At 48.6% G+C, this 9,885-nt stretch overlaps 1 non-coding gene across 1 annotated transcript; it reads right to left on the reverse strand.

Annotated features, from left to right (window-relative positions):
* Window positions 1-6,311: 6,311 nt before the first annotated feature.
* TRNAT-CGU (transfer RNA threonine (anticodon CGU)) lies at window positions 6,312-6,383 on the reverse strand. The gene has a single exon. It is a non-coding gene; the product is annotated as a tRNA-Thr (tRNA).
* Window positions 6,384-9,885: the final 3,502 nt, after the last annotated feature.

The following is a 9,885-nucleotide window of genomic DNA, read 5'->3' on the forward strand; positions in this document are numbered from 1 at the left end:
ACCATATGCAGTTTAAATTCTTTGGGCCTGAACAAGTTACATAAAAAAAAAATTGGGTATGTGTGTGTTTGTGCACTGTGGAGCAGCTGTCAATGGGGAAATCCCCTTAGCCCACTTTAATCCTACGTTCCACAATCCCCAGGGATTAAACAAATGCATTAACATTATTTACTGTAATGCTCCCTCCCTGGGGGGCTTCAGTCCATGAAATCCACTCCAGAATTTGCAAGTTCCAGTTGTGAAATAGGCTGTGCACATTCTATATTTGGTAGCTCACAAGTACTCTTTCAGTTGGGCCCAGAGTGATGAAAGGACAGGAGTCAGGAATTCAGCCCAAGCAAGTCTCAAAGGGACCAGGCTCAGGCTTGGAGCTCATTTCTCCCTGTGCAGGTCTTGCACAGGCACTGAGGCACTGCAGTGACTGCTGAGAGGGGACAGTGATCACGGGACTCTACAAGATGCTTCCCTAAAATTAAAGATGCTGCCACAGTATGAGTCCTCCTGTCTATACTCTGGACATATGAAATGAGGCTTCAAACCCAGATTCACCAGTAAAGCATCACACACCTCCCACTTTTCTTTTCCTGTGATGAAATCTGTGCTCAAACTTGGGTACAATCCCTGTGAAATTAGTAACAGGGATTCCTCCAATCCAGATGCATCATCCTCACAGTGCCAGTAAGGCTGTGACAGTGCAAACTGCACACCACTGAACTCTTGTCACCATCTGGGTTCAATTGATGGCCACAATGCCCAGCAATGACACAGACAAGATTCAGGCTCCCAAGGACCCTCTGACATACTTGCAAGGCCAGCTGATTCCTCCATCTCTTGCTTAAGCTTCCCATCCAAGTTTATTACAGCTTCTTTAAAGACAGTAAACATTACATTCTATATTAGGCTGTCCTTGCCTTGAATTCATATACAGTTTAAATTCTTTAACTTGGGTGATTGTACCTACTCAGCACGAGTTTGGAGCACCACTGCCACAAATGAGCTGGCAAGGCAGAGCCCCAGGGAGCACCTCTGAGGCAGCCACTGCTCCCAGTGCAGGGGATGGTTTGGGCCCATGTCCTCCAGACACAGCCAACAGTAAAACTTTAGAGGCAAAGGAGTTTTATAGAATAGCTGAGGCTGAACCTCTGAGGTCACCTGGTCCCACCTCCTGCTCAAGCAGGGTCACCTGGAGAAGGCTGCCCAGGGCTGTGTCTAGATGGCTTTTGAATTTCTCCAAGGATGGAGACTGCACAACCCATTCCAACATCAATCCTGCTCACCTGGAAAAGTCTTTCCTTAATTTTGAATGGAACCTCCTGTGCTTCAGTGTGTGCCCTTTGTCCCATCCTGTTTGTTGCTAAAGCTTTTGCACTGACCTGATATCCCAGGCTGGCCTCTGAGCCTGGCTTTGTCACTGTAATCACCAGGCCTGTGCAGCTGCACTGGGCAGAGTGCAAAGGCAATTCCTCTCCATGAGATTCAGAGAATTGCTTAGGTTGGAAAAGACCTTTCAGAGTCCAACATTGACCCAGCACTGTTAAGTCCCCCACTAAGCCATGTCCCTAAGCAACACATCTTTTAAATCCCTTCAGGGAGGGTGACTCAACCATTTCCCTGGGCAGCTCTTACCAAGGCTTGGCATCCTTTGGGTGAAGAAATTTTTCCTACTATCCAACCTAAGCCCTCCCTGGTGCAACTTGAGGCCATTTCCTCTTGTCCTATTGCTATATTAATCCAACACCTGACTCTGCTCCCATGGCACTGCATTTACAAACATATCATTTCATCAGCTCAAATAGATTTTTTTCCCAATTAACAGAAAGATCATCACAATAAAAGCTATGCTCATGTTACTGCTCTTCATCCTGCAACAGCTCGCTCACTGCAGTGAACTTATTCATTGGTAAAGGCAAAAGTGTACACAGATAAAGAGAACCCTGCACACAAACCTTGCAGGCCTAGGCTCTCATACTCTTTCTAATTTTTTTTTTCCATGTATTTTACAGCCAGGAACATAAGAAAGTACCTGAGAGGGAGTCAGGGAGAAGAGCAGGGCTTCTGTGAGCAGCAGGCCCTGTGCTGCTGAGGTTAAACAGGCTGCAAAGAAGGGATTAGTAATCTCCCATCCATCCATCTTGCTCCTCCTTCCCTGCATAATTGCAGGTCATTTGAGCCACACTGCTCAGCTGGCATTTTCTGGGTTCCCCAGAAGCAGTAGCTGCCATTCAGCACCACTTTCTTAATCTAAAATCTGTTGCACAGGTTCTCTGGGGAAGCTGAGTGCTGCTCTGCCCTCCACCAGCACGGCAGTGAGGATTCCCACTCCCTCTCGTGGGTGCCCTCGGAGCTCATTCACCAAATCCTGCAGCTCATTGCCACTGGCACCCCTGGCTCTCAGAGGAGCAGCAGCATTGCTGTGCTGGGCCCTCCAACCTTCCTGCTCAGGTAGGAACACCCCGACCTGGCCATTAATATCTAATTACAGATGGCAATAGCAACCTTGGGGACCTGTGTAAGAGTTGTTACTCCTGTAGTAAAGCAAAAGTACAACTGGGTTCCTCACAGGGCAGTTTCTCAACTGCTCACACTTCTGGAGAAGAGGACACCAGCAGCTCTGTCCCTTGAACACAGAATAAGGATTCTCACTCATAAACAGAGTTTTCAAGGGGAAAAAATAATTCTTATTTCCTATCTCACTGTCATTTTTAAAATTACTGAATTCTGCAGCATTCAAAGGATTACTATTCGCATACACGTACCTGCTCCTCTGGCAGAACGAATCGAGTAATTTCTGTTTCTGCTGGAGCTTTCAGCATGCAGACAAAAACATTTTTTATTCATCAGTGGTAAAAGGCTACAGCCATTTGACTTTAAACACAGACATGCTTCTGGGCTCTCTTCCAGGAAGTCTGTGTCACCCAGGCTTTAGATCGATATGTTTGTCTGCAAAGTCACCCTTTTGATCTGTAATTTTTCATTTTGACACAAGAAATGCCTTTTGGTCAAACTTCAGCAGTCCATTAAATTCCAGGCATAATAGAAATGAGAATCACATTCCTTTAGCCATGTGAGGATTTCCACAGTTTGGGGTTTATTTACTCATGGGTTAATTTACTCTGCCATATATTTGGGACTCAGACAATGCTGCAAATACTGTTCTGTGCCTCATCTGAGCTCACTGCTTCCTGCCCAGGTTGGGGTGGTTTCACTGGCACTGGCAGCTTTATAAAACCCTTTGTATGTTTAGTTGTCCAACCTGCAGGAAATGCTGTTGAGGTTTTGGACAGAGCACATGGAGCATCCTCCCAGCCTGGCTGTGCTGTTCTCCTTACAAAGAGGGGTCTGGGCTGCAGGGACAACCCCCACAATGGGAGAGCAAACTGTGCCAGGCCCATGGCCCAGCTGGCTCAGCCTGCTCACCCCTGGCACACCATGCTCTGTTTGCACAATCCAGCACTGCCCTTTTCTTTCCAAGGTCAAGGTTTCAGGCCTTGGGTGCCTGGGCTTTTTTCCCCTCTCTCTTCTCCCTCCCCCCTGTTTTTTGTTTTTTTTTTTTTTTTTTTTTTTTTTTAAGGTGCCAGCCATTCCATGGGAGGATAACCCAAAAAGCAGAGAGGTGGGAAATCAATCCAACACATCATTAATGGGAGAGGCAGTTCTGCCCAGCTTTTGGGCCAATCCCCCTGCCTGGCTCCATCAGCAAGGTCCGAGCAAGGCTTTCCAATGATCTCAGTGCTATTTCTGACCCAGACACAGCTCCTGCCGTGTTCCCAACACTCTGCTCTTTGCTTGCTGAAGTTTGACCCAAGGGAGGATGCAACAGACACTCAGGAGAGTCGCAAAGCGCTGAAAATGTTCATATAATCCAAACAAACCCCATTATTTTCAGTGCCCATTCACATCTTACCTTTAAAAAGCAAACATTTTCTGTCAGCCTCTTAAACACACATAACTCAGAAATACTGCTAAAATTGAAAGTTTACAAGAAATACTGTTAAAATTGATTAATTTTTATACTTATTTTAAAGCAGTCAGGAAAATGTCTGGATTCTGAATAACTGGTTTGTCAAGCAAGAGAGGACAGGGAATTCTGTTTTTAAATGTGGCCAAGATTTCCAGCAGTAACACATCTTTTAAGTACTTTAATTGTAATATGGTTTTATTAGGTAATTAAGAGGGGCCTCATTTTAATGCTCATTTAATAGCTCCTCATTTCATAGAGGTGTTATATTCAGAGAAAGGCAGCTCAGTATTTTCTGGAGAAAAAGAAATCAAAGATCTTAAAGCAACTCAAAAGGGCCACCTAAAAAATTGTATGTTTTCAGTCAGGACTTGTGTCCAAAATAAACAACTCTTTCTTCAACCCACCAAAAAACCCTAAGCCAAACTCATCCCCAGCACAGCTATGATCAGATCATAAATGCCTTGATTAAAGTTCATTGGCTGGCACTTCAGGACTTTAGCTACTAATTAAAGCCAAAATCAAATTTATTGCCTGAGTGAGCAAGAAGAGGGGGTGGGAATTTGGGAGGTGAGTAATACGTGACCTGCCCAGCACAACCCTGCCCTGGAGACAACAACAAGGGCAGGATGGCCCACACAGAGCTGCCTGTCCCTGAACAGAAAGGATCCCCTCGTGGTGGTGTTCCAGAAGTGAAGATGACAACAGCAATCCTGGGCCAAGGCTTTCCCGTGGGCCTCTCCCTGGGAATTCAGCAGGAGCCTGTGCAGGACGTTCCCCACAGACACCTGGGAGCTAGAAAGGAATATTCCAGTTCTGCAGAGACTGAAGTTAAGCAACTGGTGAGCTGCCTGGATGTGTTATGGCCACAGAGAACAGCGATGCCAGAGCTTTATTAAAATACCTGGTTCACAGTCCTGGGTTCTTGGCACACGTTTGGGCAGGACCTGGCTGCTCGAGTTTACAGGATGGGAAACCTGCTCCAGGGAGAACCTCAGTTTCACAACTGGTTTCGACCAGAAACAAACCCACAGAATTCTGAAAATCCCTGCAAAAGCAGCAAGATGGCTTTTGAACCAGTAGAAACATTTTGGTTTGACATTCCGCTGTGAAATGATGTAGGGGAAAAAAATAAATCAAAAGAGGGTGTTTCAAAGCTGGAACTTCATCCTCAAAAGCCTCCAACAGAAGTGATGGGATTTGACAGCGCTCTATTTTGCAAGTAAAATAGTGTCTGCATTTTTCTAAACAAGTTCTAAACTGTATTTCCTGCTTTTATATCAAAACATACTACAGCTTGTTTTGTGGCTTGCTAATAACATCCTGCACAATCATTTTGTACAGACCTCCCCAAACACCTCGTGCACACACACTTCCAGTCCCTGCTGAGAAAGGCAGACAGCCTCCTGCCTGTCAGGTCCTGGCCAAGTGTGGCACAGAAAACAGCAAAACCAGCTTTTTCTTAAGCATCAAAGGAAGATTTGAAGAGGCTCCTCTGCTCTGCCCAGATATCTGGCTATTGCTGATTTTGCAATACGATGACTCTACTCTTGACATATTTCAAGCTCTCTGAAAGCAGCAATAACCAAAGTGATGTTATACAGAGGCAGCAGAAATGCTCTTGCATGTGTCATGGTTTGCACAGACTGATCAGGAACCAAGCAATTAGGGTAAATTCTGGTATAAATGGTACAATCTCATGGAAAGGGTGGTCACACATTAGAACAGGCTGCCCTGAGAAGTGGTGAAATCGCCATCTCTGAAAGGGTTAAAAGATGTGGATGTGGCAGTTGAGGACACGGTTTAGGGGTGAACGGGGCAGTGCTGGGTTAATGGCTGGACTCGATGATCTTACAGAGCTTGTTCAGCCTTACCACTCGCATGATTTTAACTGCACTAAGCACTTGCTTATTCCAAGATTCCGCCTATCTGTGAGAGGTACATGAAATCCAGCACGTACGGAGAAAGGACCAGCAGGAAGATTCCTCACACTGAGCGCACCTAACACCTGCCCTGCAGCATCACAGCGCAAACATCTGCTTTGTTTTAGCTGTGATTCACCCAGTTCAGGACATAGGTCCTGAGGAAAACGCCGAGAAGTGTGTGCAAGGATCTGGGGGTGACACCGGGGCTCCGGTACCACCCACGGACCCCTGACCTGTTTTGCGGCACTGACACGCGGGGCTCGGGGACACCCGGCCGGCCGCACGGTGGAACTTCCCCCGTGATCCGCAGCTGCCTCGCGGGGCTCCGGGGCCCGATCACCGACACTGACAGCAAAAATGAGCCGCAAACGAGGCGGCGTCCGCGGCCTCCCCGCGGCGGGGCTGGCAGCGCACCGCGCTGCCTCGGCAGGCACGGACGGGGTTCGAACCCGCGATCTTCGGTTTACGAGACCGACGCCTTACCACTTGGCCACCGCGCCCGACGGGCTGGCTGCACCCGCGCGCCGCCAGTGGAAGGCAGCGAGCGGCGCGGCCGGGCCGGGCCAGGCCGGGAGGGGACGGGACGGGCCGGGTCAGGCCGGGAGGGCGGCCCGGGGCGGTGGGACCGGGGCGGAGCGGCCGCGCCGTGCGGGGGCTTCCGCGGGCGCGTGAGGCCGCGGGGCGGAGCGCCAGGAACGGGAGCGCGGGCGGGCCCTGCCCCGCCCGCAGAGCTCGGCATCCCCTGCACCGTGTCGCTGCGGCGGCGCTCCTCGGAAAGCCCTTCCCGCTGCCGCCACCCCCGCCGTGTCCCCGGTGTCCCCGAGCGCCGCTGCTCCGGCACCGCGGAATCCCCGGTGGCGCTTTGCTTTCCTTCCTCCCGGTGTTTCTCACGGCAGAGGAACGCGGAGCATCGCTGCGAAATCACCGAGCAGCCTCGGGAAACAAACAGCGCTGTTCGGAACGAGGAGAGCCCTGCCAAGCTCGCACACGGCTCCGGCGCTGCCGCTCGGTGCTCCGGTGCCTGCTCCCGGTTCGGGGCCGGGAGGGTCCCCCGGGGCAGGAGCCAGCGCTGCGGCACCGGCCCGGTGGGACACAGGCCCGGGCACGGCGGGGACTGTCCCGGCACGGCGCGGCTCCGTTCCGGCACTGCCGCCGCCTCCCCAGAGGCGAACACCGGCGTTTCCACCCCTTCCCTTGGGACGCTATCAGGCGGTCTATGTTTCCTGATATTCAAACTGAATTTTCACATTTTACTTCAAACCCATTATGTTCTGTTTACATAGTCAAATCATAATAGTATAAATCATAAATACAATACTGGATTATTAGTATTTCCTCCTTTGGGTTTCCAGCTACCAAATATTTAGTCTTATGGCTAACCCTTGGTTAAAACCCAAGAAATGAATCAGCTCTCATTTTTATCACCACTAGCTGTAGGGCAGGAGGGAAGAATTTGAAAGTTGTGGTTTTGAACTATTATTTAGCATTGAATTGAAATTTTTCATCCTGTTTTCTAGTTTTGAACCAATGTTGGGCAGCAGAAAGTAATCTGGTATTTTTTTGGCTTACATGCTCCTCCTGAAAACTACACGCCAAAGCAAACAAACAAAAAGCAAAAAAACCCAGGCACAGTTAGAACCAATCTGACATAGTAGAATCACTTTTTCACTTTATGAAGTTGTAACCAGGTCCCACTCTCTGCTGAATCAGATCTGAGTTACACAACCTTTATTACAGGCATGCAACCTGCATTCACAATGTGCTCCTTGCTTGAATAAACCAAACCCATGAGGCTTGATCAACTCATTCCTAAGAGAAACAGTTGCTTTCCTGAGGGTCCCATTTTTAGGTCTTCAAATAAATACTGCAACAAGCCTATCCCAAAAAAGTAAGGTTTACTTTTTGAGGGTACAGTCATTTGGGAAGTCAGGATCCCAGCGATATTCAGATCCTGAAAACAGCAGGATGGCAGGAGCCGCTGGAGTTGCAGAACTTGCAGATGTTTTGCACCCTCTGGCCCTGGACTTTGCATTTCGGGGCAGTGAAACGTCCGTGAGCACAGGGCAGCCCTGGCAAGGCTCCTGCTCCCTCCCATGCTCTGGCAGGGTGATGGGAAGAGCCCCGCTGTTTTCTGCTGCAGGGAAGCTCTGCTGTACCCATGGCCCGGCCCTGCTGCTCCCTGCAATGGGGCCACTGAGAAGGGGCTGCACCTTTAATCCAGATTTACACAGAATTTCCTAGAATGAAAGCAAGCCCCTCTGCTGCTGCTGCTGTTCTTCAGGGCATCCCCCATTCCCTGCTGTGCACAGCCAGAGCTCAGGGACAGGCCTGGGCAGGGTTATTGCTCTCTCAGGTGGGACAAGTGCTCAGGCTGACCAGAGGGTTCCTAAAGGGCTGACAGCAGCTCTGCCCAGTGACTGCTCAGGTCTCAAATAAAGGCCTGAGCACGTTAAGAGAAGCCACAGGGTGGCCAAGAGAGACTGTGCTTCACAAAACACAGCCAGCAATTTTCTCCAGGACAGCAGGGAGGGACAAGCACAGCCTTTCAGCAGCTGAGTTCCATTACCTCTGTTGGTGCCACAGCCCAACTCCTCTGTCTTTTCAGCAATGGTTTGTACTTGAGTTATAGCCCCTGTTGCACACTATCACATCAAAATACAAACTGCATCCTCGTCTGCTCAGGCACAAAGATCCCAGTGTGATGGAAATTCAGATTTAAGCACCATGCCAGAGGACATGCTGACATATGATCATTGCAAAGTCATTTAAAAATCACCAATAACTCAAATAGTTATAGTTATACATCTGGGACAGTCTTCAATTTACTGGTCATACGCAACCAAAAAACATTGGCTCTCAGGACAAATTTCACCCTGAGTTATGCAAGCCATGAGAGTCCCTCCTGCACTGCACGTGTCAAAAGGCATTTAGGGTGGAGTGACACACCCCAGATCCCAGGCTGCCATCAGAGATTCAGGACAACATTGAAACATGGGCCATCAGGAACAGTGAACAGAGCAAGGGAAAACATCAAAGTCAAGGCCTTGAGACTGCTATGCTGAAGAAAATATGTCAGCCAAGACAACCTGAGCAGATCAGAGCCTGCTGCCAGACTACAGGAGCTGCCTGATGTACTCCCTTCTTGCTCTCATGAGATGTATTTCATCTGTCTAACAGTTCTCCTTGTCACTCCCCAATTCTCTTACAATCTCTTTCCTACTCTGCTAACCCCAGTTAGCCTCTGTCTGCCTCCAAACCCACTTTTCCCCCCCAGATGATCAGAGCAAGGCAACAATCACCTCCCAGGAGTTCTGAGCTTTAATTCCTGATTGTAAAATGACCGAAGGGTCCTGTGTCCCACCAGCCCAGTGAGAACAGCACAACTTGCTAGAAACTATTACAGACTTTGTGCTATGTGGTGGGGATGATTCCTGCCCCCAGAGTAACACGTGATTTGTTTTCCCACTGTGTCTTTCTCATGTACCAGCAAGTAACTGCTGTGCAAGTAGGTCAGTAGTACAGCACATTAGAATGAGCTGCTGAGATTTGGGAACAAAACTGCTCCCTATCTCTCTGGTGAAGTGGTTTTTCTTTGAGCCTGTTATAAATCTGAATATCCAACATCTCATTGCTGGGAGGAATCTGGGAACAGGGAAGATAACACATGGGTACATTGCTCCATGGATTATTCATGCAGTGTCTTTGCTCTCATTCCCCAAATATCTGTGCCCACTGTGAGAAAAGCTACCTCACAGCCTCATGGGATGATACTCTAAAAGACACATACCACATTTAGAGACTATTGTCAGTCAAATGAAAGCTGTTTGGTATAGTATAACCACTTGAAGACCATCAAAATATTTTTGAAAGGAACAAATTTGCCCTGAAAGGCTTGAACTGACTAGTGAAGTCTTTTCAAAATTCCCTTTCCTCTTCTGCCTTGCTCCAAGCCCAACTGGAGGCAGAGATCTTACCACCCTAAACTCTGCTTTGTATTTTAAA

This window comes from Ammospiza nelsoni, chromosome 19 (genome assembly GCF_027579445.1).
Source record: "Ammospiza nelsoni isolate bAmmNel1 chromosome 19, bAmmNel1.pri, whole genome shotgun sequence".
Taxonomy (NCBI): Eukaryota; Metazoa; Chordata; class Aves; order Passeriformes; family Passerellidae; genus Ammospiza; species Ammospiza nelsoni.